Here is a 12,339-nt window from a genome sequence, read left to right as displayed (position 1 = left end):
CGGAGCACTTTGGGGCCAGCGACCATAATTCTATTAGAGTTTAAAATAAGGATGGAAAAGGGTAGACCAGATCTAAAAGTTGAAATTCTAAATTGGAGAAAGGCCAATTTTGACGGTATTAAGCAAGAACTTTTGAAAGCAGATTGGGGGCAGATGTTCGCAGGTAAAGGGACGGCTGGAAAATGGGAAGCCTTTTCCTCCTCTAACCTAAATTAAAAGTCCACAGACTTACCCCAAAAAGAAAGTCCAAGGAAGTTCCTATGGAGTGAAGAGTGAGGCTTTAGCTCTGGAGTCTTTGACAAGGAGGTTGAGTGTTGAGGACGAGTGAAGTGATTATGCCACAGTTGAAGAGGGTGAAGACATGACTGCCAATCTGGCTCAGTATGCTACGTGCTTGATGTGGGAGATCAACGACTCAGGTGTGTCTGGCTCATATAAGTGTGGAAAGTGTGTGCACGTTCAGCTACTGACAGAGCATATTGCAGCACTGATGAAAGAACTCGAGGACCTTAAGCTCATCCGAGAGAATGAGATCTTTCTGGACAAGACCTTCAGCGATGTTATTACACCGACCATATGTACATACCGTATGTACAGGGCCCTGGTGAGACCATACCTGGAGTATTGTGTGCAGTTCTGGTCTCCAAATTTGAGGAAAGACATTCTGGCTATTGAGGGAGTGCAGCGTAGATTCACGAGGTCAATTCCTGGAATGGCAGGACTACCTTACGCTGATAGACTGGGACAACTGGGCTTGTATACCCTTGAGTTTAGAAGACTGAGAGGGGATCTGTTTGAGACATATAAAGATTATTAAAGGATTGGACACTCTGGAGGCAGGAAACATGTTTCCGCTGAAGGGTGAGTGCCGAACGAGAGAACACAGCTTAAAAATACGGAGTAGACCATTTAGGACAGAGATGAGGAGAAACCTCTTCACCCAGAGAGTGGTGGCTGTGTGGAATGCTCTGCCTCAGAGGACAGTGGAGGCCCAGTCTCTGGATTCATTTAAGAAAGAGTTGGATAGAGCTCTCAAGAATAGTGGAATCAAGGGTTTTGGAGATAAGGCAGGAACAGGATACTGATTAAGGACGATCAGCCATGATCATTTTGAATGGTAGTGCAGGCTCGAATGGCAGAATGGCCTACTCCTGCACCTATTGTCTAAATGAGATAACGAGAATCCAGAGAAAGTATATTCCTGTTAGGGTGAAAGGAAAGGCTGGTAGGTATACGGAATGCTGGATGACTAAAGAAATTGAGGGTTTGGTTAAGAAAAAGAAGGAAGCATATGTAAGGAATAGACAGGATAGATCGAGTGAATCCTTAGAAGAGTATAAAGGAAGTAGGAGTATACTTAAGAGGGAAATTAGGAGGGCAAAAAGGGGACATGAATTGGCAAATAGAATTAAGGAGAATCCAAAGGGGTTTTACAAATACATTAAGGACAAAAGGGTAACTAGGGAGAGAATAGGGCCCCTCAAAGATCAGCAAAGCGGCCTTTGTGAGGAGCCACAGAAAATGGGAGAGATACTAAAGGAGTATTTTGCATCAGTATGTACTGTGGAAAAGGATATGGAAGATATAGACGGTAGGGAAATAGATGGTGACATCTTGCAAAATGTCCATATTACAGAGGAGGAAGTGCTGGATGTCTTGAAATGGGTAAAGGTGGATAAATCCCCAGATGTACCCTAGAACCCTGTGGAAAGCTAGAGAAGTGATTGCTGGGCCTCTTGCTGAGATATTTGTATCAATAGTCACAGGTGAGGTGCCGGAAGACTGGAGGTTGGCTAACGTGGTGCCACTGTATAAGAAGGGTGGAAAGGACAAACCAGGGAACTATAGACCAGTGAGCCTGACGTCGATGGTGGGCAAGTTGTTGGAGGGAATTCTGAGGGACAGGATATACATGTATTTGGAAAGGCAAGGACTGATTAGTGATAGTCAATATGGCTTTGTGTGTGGAAAATCATGTCTCACAAACATGACTGAGTTTTTTAAGAAGTAACAAAGAGGATTGATGAGGGCAGAGCGATAGATGTGATCTATATGGACTTCAGCTAGGCGTTCGACAAGGTTCCCCATGGGACACTATTTAACAAGGTTAGATCTCATGGAATACAGGGAGAACTAGCCATTTGGATGCAAAACAGGTTGGAAGGTAGAAAACAGAGGGTGGTGGAGGCTGGAGGCCTTTGACGAGTGGAATGCCACAATGATCGGTGCTGGGTCCTCTACTTTTTGTCATTTACATAAATGATTTGGATGTGAGCATAAAAGGTACAGTTAGTAAGTGGACAGCGAAGACGGTTGCCTCAGATTACAACAGGATCTTGACCATATGGGCCAATGGGCTGAGAGTGGCAGATGGAGTTTAATTCAGATAAATGCGAGATGCCGCATTTTGGGAAAGCAAATCTTAGCAGGACTTATACACTTAATGGAGAGGCTGAACAGGCTGGGGCTGTTTTCCCTGGAGTGTCGGAGGCTGAGGGGTGACTTTATAGAGGTTTACAAAATTATGAAGGGCATGGATAGGGTAAATAGGTAAAGTCTTTTCCCTGGGGTCGCGGAGTCCAGAATTGGAGGGCATAGGTTTAAGGTGAGAGGGGAAAGATATAAAAGAGACCTACGGGGCAACTTTTTCCACACAGACGGTGGTACGTGTATGGAATGAGCTGCCAGAGGAAGTGGTGGAGGCTGGTACAATTGCAACTTTTAAGAGGCATTTGGATGGGTATATGAATCGGAAGGGTTTGGAGGGATATGGGCCAGGTGCTGGGACTAGATTGAGTTGGGATATCAGGTAGGCATGGACGGGTTGGACCGAAGGGTCTGTTTCCATGCTGTACATATCTATGACTATGACTCTCAAAAGCAGAAATGCTTATTTATTATCTCCTTATTCCAATATGAAGTATTGGTGCAACCCTCATCACTCAAAACTCTTCATTGGAATCCTCTGATAAATAGAATGCTTGGATAACTGAAGTCTCATTGCTGGTTTATTTTTTTTCAAGGTATTTTATGCAGCTGTGCTCAGTCAATAGCTCGGCATTTTTAGGTCGAAAGTTAACATGGTTAACCTCCAAACCAGGGCCTGAACTCCAACTGGGTTGACACTCTAGGGCAGTAAGCAGGAAATACTGCAAAGCCTGAAGTTCCTGCTTTTAGGCTGAGATGTTTACAGGCAGAATGGACTTCAATTTAATCGGACATTTAAAATCCACAGCGCTATTTACTATTCTCATGGAGTTGTAGCCCACTGTTCTTGTTATTCCAGCAAATTAAGATGATTAACTGGTCACTCATCTGATGTCGTTTGTGTAGCACTAATGGTGCAGCAGAGATACTGTGCAACATGACTAATAAAGGTCACTACACTTAAAACTGATTGATTGTGTCTTTAAAATATATGAAGCTCCATGTTGCATTATCAGTCAATCTATTTCATCAATTATCTTGGTTTTGATCCTTAATGTAAATATTTAACCTAAGAAAAGTAATACAAAATTTCACCTTTACCTAAAAAGGACATGACTATCAAGTTACAACCAGTTGATTATCATTTCCATCATTTAATGCAACGGTTACAGACTTCACTCTAGAATTAGAAATGCTGAATTTCACATTAATACTTTAATATAAAGTTATTCCTTGGGCACTTTTCCGACTCCGTCCTTAACCAAAACTATTCAAGAATCTTTAAAAACTACTCTTTTACAAAGAGACATTACGGGTCTACCTGGGATCAGCAGTCCCTCAATATTTGCGTAATTGTGAGGAAATCCCTGCCTTCTGCTCAATTTTTTATAGTTCTAAACTCAGTGTGTGGCAATTACAATGGCCACATATATCACACAAAAGGCTTCATCATTTCAACATAGATTTTAATAATTACACAAACCAAGTGAAAGACAGCGAGAGCATATACCTCTGAACAAGAGCTTTGTAACACCTTTGTAAATCACTAAACATTCCTCAGTGGTAAATCTTATTTTTCATATTCTCCTACTCTCAATGTAGGGCTTCAATGACAGTTAATTGTTAACCTACTAGATAACAGTAAGTTTTCCTCTTTTGCTTTCAAATATATTATTCTTGTTATGGATTATTATTATACAGGTCAGTCAGCTTATAGAGTCACCTCTATTCTACAAGAAAGTTCATACAATTTCCAAATTTTGCTTTCTCGGTCATATTGCAAAGTAAAGGTCCACTCTACAACAAGACACTCCAAAAGATCAACATTAAGCTGTTTTCTAATGCCATTCCAAAATCTCAAGTCAGCAGATAATCTAACAAATCAAATATAGCCTTTCATTATTTATTTAGTGAAAATGCAAGAAATTTTACAGCTTTGTAAAAATTGCGATTGTCTCAAACTAAAGTATCAGCGGATAATAGGTAACTAGACTGCATATTATTACTGATTTATTTTAATGAAGCTCTCCATCTACACTGTAAATGGTTGCAACATTAATTTGAGCAACTATCTCAGCACAATTTATAAGAATGAACAGACGGTGGGTCAGAAATATTTCAGGGAGCTATTTTTATAAGGATTTTCCTGAAATGGAAAATATTTAATCTCAGATTTAGCTAGGCTTATTTAGCTTTCTATTTTAATCTGTTCCATTCAAGATATTTGAGGCTGTTGAACTCGACTAAATGGTGGAATGTTGCAGAATGATATACAAAGATAATTGCATGATCCTGCACTAGACAAATTCAAATGTTCTATCAATTTAAATTTCTGCTATTCACCCTCACCCTCCCCTCCTCTGCACCAGGCATCACTGTTACGATATAAAATTTCAATATTGTCAGTTTGAAATGATTGTAAAAGGAACATCTGATAGCTGAACTATACTTTCCTCCATATTAGCAGTGTAAAGAGTTCAAGGTAGAGAGGCTCCTAGCCTCTGAAAATTGTAGTCTGTGTGTCAAGGCAGATTTATATTTGATTCCTATTACTATGAACAGAATGGGTTAAAAAAAAAGACAATTTTGATTTACCGATATCACCCACTCCCAGCGCATGATGAATCATATAAATTTTACTATAGTATGATTCAACAGCGCTATTTGAACTCTAATCTCAACATAAAAGCAAATGCGTATGCTAGTAAAATTTTATTACAAGTGTGTAATAGTATTTCCAAAAGGAAAATCAACTAATGAAATGTACTAAGATATGACATATACAAACAGGTTTTAATCACAATATTTAATCTACTTTTAGGGTAAATGTTTGTTTTGGCTCTCGCACTGGCTGAAGAGATATTCAACATCAATGCATACAGCAAAATAGTTTGCTCTAACTTGCCGCAACACACCTTAGTCTCATCCTTGAGAGGGTATCCCTTACTACATGAATGTGCAACTTACATTTCCCTCAAACATTCTGTTGGTTCTCTGCAACAGAACCATTTTAATGTTACACGCCTTCAAAAATTAGGACCCGGGTGCCAACACATAAGAGCAATTAAGTAACAAGATCAACCTTCCAACAACAAAAGGAGATCAGCATTATCTCGTGAGCTTTAGCCAGGTTCCCACCCAGACATCAGGATATTCCCCCACAGGCTTCAAAACCCCATTTTCATGCTCACATGGGTGGAAGAGGTGGGTTGCAGAAAGCCATATTGTGAGGTAAACACTAATCTGTGGTTTTCCCTGAATTTAGAAAAAAAACGGAGCTCAGCAGACAGGCTTTTAAAGCCAGAGTACCAACAGCTAGTTCTCCATCGCTAAAGAAGTCTAAAGTAGTAGTAATATGGATGGGTGACAGAGGGTATCCCAAGATGGAGGCATTGTATTTCCAACATTTCTTAGAAAAAAATTCAAATAATGACCTTAACACCTGGACCACTGCTTCTCCAAAGGGCCGCCTGGGGATTCAATTGAAGTCAGCCTATCTATAACATAGGTCTCCATGGCTCTGCCACCAAGACCTCCCTCTAACTGGCCTCCAAGAAGGTCAAGCGACACATGTAACATGGTCAGGTAGCCCTACTCCTCCCCATCCTTCCCAAATCCAGGAAAACAGCGGAGGATAGGAATCACAGAATCACTATAGTGCGGAAAGTGAACAGTCAACTCATCAAATCTGAACCAACCCTCAGAAGACCATGCCATCCAGACCCAGACCTCTTACTGTATTCTCATAACCTGCATTTAACATGGCTAATCCACCTAGTCCACACATCCCTGGACATGGCAGGGCACTAAGTAAAGAAGTTGGGAGCATCTTGCTAGATTTACATATTAATTCTCCATTAAGCTCAATACAGAAGGTTATGATGAATAAGTTACAGCATAAGCACCTTTTAACACCATGAAGCACCTTTTTAACACCATGTAATAATTTATGCAATGCTAATGAACTTCTCTGGTCTAGAAAGGGACCAATTAAAACAGCAAAATTTCACTCCTTCAGCTGGCAAATAGCTAGAAATTCTTAAAATGTCAAATTCAATTTATTATTTTTTTTATTTTTCTTCCACCTCAAACTAATTTTTCTTTCTCTTTCTATACATGAGGTCACTCTAATATACCTATTCTAAAGAGCTTCCTATCTCATCATTCTTTTGTCCTTTTCCTCAATCCTTAAGGTCATGGCTTAAATAAATGCAACATTGGTACCACCCATTCACAAACAGAGGAATGTAGGAACAAGAGTAGTCCATTCAGCCTCTCGAGCCTGTTCCATTATTGAAAGAAATCATGCTGATCTGTGGCCTAGCTCCAAATACCTGCCTTTGCCCTTTAGCCTATAGTCTTAATATTGTTGCTTTACAAAAAACAATCTCAGATTTAACATTATCAACTGATCCTGCATCTGTGTGCCATTTATGGAAAAGTTCAAACATCGACCATCCTGTGTGTAGAAATACTTTCTAACATCTCTGTCGAACATTCTGGCCGTAATTTTTAGACTATACCCCAAGTTCTCGAATTCCCAACCACTGGAAGTAGTTCTTTACCTACTCTGTCTTTTGGTGTTTATATCCTGAAGACTTCAATCAGATCACCTCTTAACCTCGCATAGATAAAATAGACCTGTCCTCATAACTTAAACCCTGAAGTCAAGTTTTCATTTATATAAATCACGGTGACACAGTGGTTGGCACTGCTGCCTCACAGCGCCAGAGACCCAGGTTCAATTCCAGCCTCAGGCGACTTCCACCCACGTGTCTGCGTGGGTTTCCTCCGGGTGCTATGGTTTCCTCCCACAATCCAAAAATGTGCAGGTTAGGTAAATTGGCCAGGCTAAATTGCCCATAGCATTAGGTGAAGGGGTAAACGTAGGGGAATGGGTCTGGGCGGGTTGCGCATCAGTGAGTCGGTGTGGACTTGTTGGGCCGAAGGGCCTGTTTGCACATTGTAAGTAATCTAATCTAATCTAATAAATCGATGTTGTGCTCTCTCCAAGGCCAATATATCCTTCCTAAGGTGTGGTGCCCAGATCTGCTCACAGTACTCCAAGTGAGTCTAACCGAGGTTTTGTATAACTGCAATGTGACTTCTACATCCTTATACTCTAGTCATCTAGATAAATAAAGACCACATTCCATTAGCTTTCTTCATTATTTTCTGCCATTGTAAAGGACATTTTAAAGATCCATGCACCTGAACCACCAACTCTCTTTGGACATTCACTGTATTTAACTTCATATCACGTAGAAAGTACCATTATATACCTTTTTTTGGCCAAAGTGAATAATCTCACACTTGTTTACCAAGCTCCTGTATCAGCAGCCAACAAGTTAAACTGCAAATAGACAAAGAACAGAAGGGTGCACAGTAACATCTAATGGACATGACACTCTGCTTCACTCCAGCAGGATCCAGCCCACTAACTATGTGATGAAGACACAGCACCTGAAGCATCTAAATCCAGACCTGCATGTTGACTAAAAAAAATGAAGCAGAGTATTATTTCTTGTCAACATCAACTTATGGCACACTATATGTAGATGCAGTATTTCTCTAATTTATCAGAAAAAAAAAGTCCTGGTGTGTTGTTATCCTTTCCTCCTTACAATTCCAAAATGTCTTTATAAGGCTTGAAAATGAGGAGAATCTAAAGCTACATTCTGATAGTGTCAGTGCGTCAGACAGCTGCAGAGAGTGATACTGATGCATTTTAGGGCTTATAATGCTTTCACTCAACTGACAAAATGATAGGTCTGATAAGCCCCTAAATTCAAGCTTCAGGCAACCCAGTAATATCAACTCCAATGAAAACATTGTTAGCACTTGCAACACAGAAAATCCAGTTACAGGAACAACTTAAGTTGATGTTCACAAGGAATAACTTTAATTATTTTTATGCAGATGTTGTAAAATGATCCTGACCAAAAAGACAAGTCTGATTTCAATTACAAAACTTTGAGTTTCGTGAGAAAACAAAATTGAGCATAAATAAGTTCAAATATACTTAAACTGATCCCATTAGATAACCATCAATGCTGTGACATTGGTAGCGTCTTGATAATTGTCCATTTCAAAATGATAGGAAATTGAATTCGCTGCAGGTAGCTATAATTTTACCTGTATTGTGTGTCACTGGGGCATTCGCAAACTCTTCGCTTGTGTGAGTTTTGTTTTTAAACTATTCCTTGAATCCAATCAGTGAACAAAGTAATAGTAATTAACATCTTAAGTTTAATGTAATAGGCACAACGAAATATACTTTATCACAATACTATATAATGTGAAACAATATCAGCAATGGACCACTTATCAGATTGTTAGCCATGTTGATGGCTTTTAATATAAACAGAGAAAACACTGTGATATTCATTGTTTATCTAAATGAAGAATTCCAGGAGAGTTTGTCATACATCTTCCCCACTAATCACTGCATCAATGACAAGATCATGATAGCTTACATAATTTCCTGAGATGGACACAATGAAATTTACATATTCAGAGTCGAGAGAGTGGTGCTGGAAAAGCACAGAAGGTCAGGCAGCCTCCAAGGAGGAAAATCAATGTTTTGGGCATAAGCATCGATTCTCCTGCTCCTCGGATGCTGCCTGACCTGCTGTGCTTTTCCAGCACCACACTCTCAACTCTGATCACCAGCATCTGCAGTCCTCACTTTCTCCTAATTTACATATTCAGCAACACGTTAATCAGTGAGTAAAACTACATTGTTACGGAATGAAATCACCACAAACAACCCAACAGTCTTTAATCAAACACAAATGCATGTTACATGACCCTCAATGTAGGCCTGAAAGAGGGGCACACCAATAAGAAGTACATTATTATTTGCTTTAACAAACTTAACAATCCCAAGGTTTATGTGGCATGAAAAAGCAAGAATAATTTTGTTTTTACACTTGCTCTTTGACTCTTTTCTACCTTAATGGACGCATAATAGAGTATTGGACCAGTGGTGATGTATTGTTAGATTGTCAAGGACTTTTATCTGAAGCTAAATAATTCACTGTTACCCATGACATTCATGAATTATTGACATTTCTCACTTAGAAAACATGACAAGTAATACACCACTACCCGTCCATTATCTTACGTCCTTGACTGTCATTTTCTAAGTTTCTGACTGTGATATTTCAAAGTAATGCAAATATTCTACAGTTGAAAATATTGCTCGGAATTCAACCACCCACTGCAATAAAAATCCTGTACTGCAAAACACTATAGTGACATTACCGATCTAAAACATTTTTACTTTCAAATTCCAACATAAATACACTTACACTTTCATTGACCGTCAAACGGAGAAAAATGCAACAGCATCTAAATGAACAAAATGTACAGATTTACAATCTAGCAGAAAGAAATACACAAGATGTAAAATATCATCACTTGCTGCAGATGTAAAAAGCTGACACTTCTCTGTGACTGGAAGATAAATTCAAAGAGCAATGGCCATACAGCACCATAAATAAATCATGCTTGACAAATCTGCTGGAACTCTTGGAGGATGAAACCAGTAGAATTGATTGGGAGAGTCAGTGGATATGGTTTATTTAGACTTTCAGAAGGCTTTTGACATAAGAGGTTAATGTGTAAAATTAAAGCACGTGGGATCGGGGTTAGTGCATCCAGATGATTAGAAAATGAGTTGACAGACAAAAAAACGAAGAGAACAAATAAAGCAATCAATCAGTCTTTTTCTGAATGGCTGGCAGTGTCTATTGAGGTACTACAAGGATTGGTACTCAGACACCAGACATTCACAATGTATGATAATGATTTAGGTGAGGGAACTAAATTTAATATCTCAAAATCTGCAGATGATACAAAACTGGGTGCAAGGGTGAACTATGAGGAGTATGCAGGGATGTTGCAATGTGATTTGGACAGGCTGAGTGGCGGGGCAAGTATATGGCAGATGCAGTATAATTTGGGTAAATGTGACGCTATCAACTTTGGTAGCAAAAATGGGAAAGTAGATTATTATTTGATTGGCTGTAAACTGAGAATATTCAAGGAGTCCTGGGTGTCCTTCTGCAACAATTGCTGAAAATAAGCACTCAGGTGCAGCAGTAAAGAAGGCAAACTGGATGTTGGCCTTCATTGACAGAGGATTTGATTACAACAAAAATGCCTTGCTGCAATTATACAGGGAACACCTAGAATGCTTTTTGGTCCCCTGATCTGAGGAAGGTTCTTGCTATTGAGGTATTGCAAAAATTTGCCAAATTGAGATTAGGAGAAAGTTCTTCACCCAGAGAGTGGCGAGTCTGGAATTCACAACCACAGAAAGTGGTTAAGGCCAAACGATTGTGCTTTTCAAGGAGGAAGTAAAGTTCTTGTGGTTAAAGTGACCAAGGAATCGAGGGTGGATTAAGGGCATTGATCAACCACTGTCATAATGAAAGGTGCAGCAGGCTCGAGAAGTCAAATGGCCTACTCTTGCACCTATCTTTTATGTTTTTATTAGAGTTTGGAGCTACAGTGATTTATTTACACAATTCTAAAGATTGTTTCAATTTCAAACATTACCTGGAGGGTCAGCAAAATGGTAATGTTACTGGACTAGTAATCCACAACCTCAGGCTAACCTTCTGGGGAATGGGAGTTTGAATTCAGATGATGAAATTTGAATGACAGAAAAGCTAGAATAACAACATGCTAGCCCAATAGTAACATTGTTGACTGTTGTAAAAAAAAACTGTCGGATTCACTAATGTCCTTTAGTGAAGAAAACATGCCATCTTTGCCTGATCTGGTCGATATGCAAGATGCACAATGTGGTTAATGCATAACTGCCTTCTGGACATGTAGGAATGGACAATAAATTCTGACCTAGCCTGTGACACTCACATCTAATGAATGAAAAAAGAAACTGATTTGTTCAATGAGTTGTTTGCCATTTTCATGAAGGAAGAGAAAAACAGTAACTTTTATAACAATAATATTCCTTGTCTTTAGTTTGAGGTTTCTCAAGAACCAGCTAGTCGTTGAAGTAAAAGTCCAGCAACAACTCCAATTCCTAACCAAATAACATGTTATGGATTCTGTGATGTTATTTGTTCCACAGTAAATGTGTAGAAAATACTTACTCTACAAAATTGGACCATGTAAAAGAGATTCCAATTTTTAACTGAAGTCAGCATATGAAGCAGAATATATTATGTAAGATTCATTCTACATTGTAGAAACTACCATTGCCAAAACTGATCGAAAATAAAGAGGAAATGGTGCCTCATAAACTTTTGAAACCCAAGGCACAACTTGCATATGCTCTAAAAGGATTCAGCACTGGTCACAAACATTTTGATTATTTCCCCTGATTTCATTGCCAAGACTCAGGAGGAAGCACACAGGCATCTTCAGGGCAAGCAGCAGTATTGGATCTCTTGTGATATTGGATTTCCCAGTAACCAAATGGCACAGCCAATGTCCTCATGAAGCAGGCTATTTACACCATTGAATATTGTCTCAGTTGTATAGCTAATACAGCTCTGTATTTTCAATTATGGACATTGAGTTTGGCTCATGCACGTGAATATTATCCGCTAAATCGTCACTCCTCAGTAATGGGAAAGACACGAGGGAGCAGAGCGAGGGCAGAGTCTGGGGGTGGACCTGCCTCTGTGATGGGCATTGGAGCTCAGTTTCAGATCCTTCACCCAAGAATGTGTTGAGGTCAAATCGAGGCAGGTCCACCCCGAAAACTCTGCACTCGCTTTCTGATGTTGGTCCTTTCTTTGTACACAGGTGTTCTCACTGGAGAACAGCAAAACCTCATTCTCTGCTGTTCCAAAATTGAGTGTAAGGATAAATCTAGCAGTTAGAAAGCACTCCCTATCTCCTCAGCAACAAGGGAAGCTTGTCCAGAGAACTGAA

The 12,339-nt window shown here is 39.5% G+C and overlaps 1 protein-coding gene across 7 annotated transcripts in view; it reads right to left on the bottom strand.

Moving 5' to 3' along the window:
• The window catches only part of LOC122553706 (gephyrin), a 537,285-nt gene that overhangs the window by 503,785 nt on the left and 21,161 nt on the right, over nt 1-12,339 (bottom strand). For 5 of the 7 annotated variants that reach the window (XM_043697921.1, XM_043697925.1, XM_043697926.1 and 2 more), the window contains exon 2: nt 9,741-9,780. The exons of the other annotated variants lie outside the window; for them this stretch is intronic. The gene's annotated coding sequence lies outside the window, so the exon portion shown is untranslated. The remainder of the gene's footprint in view (nt 1-9,740; nt 9,781-12,339) is intronic. 7 annotated transcript variants of the gene reach the window in all.

This window comes from Chiloscyllium plagiosum, chromosome 10 (genome assembly GCF_004010195.1).
Source record: "Chiloscyllium plagiosum isolate BGI_BamShark_2017 chromosome 10, ASM401019v2, whole genome shotgun sequence".
Taxonomy (NCBI): domain Eukaryota; kingdom Metazoa; phylum Chordata; class Chondrichthyes; order Orectolobiformes; family Hemiscylliidae; genus Chiloscyllium; species Chiloscyllium plagiosum.
Note: the sequence above shows the minus strand (reverse complement) of the source record. Positions and strands in the feature narration are given on the sequence as shown.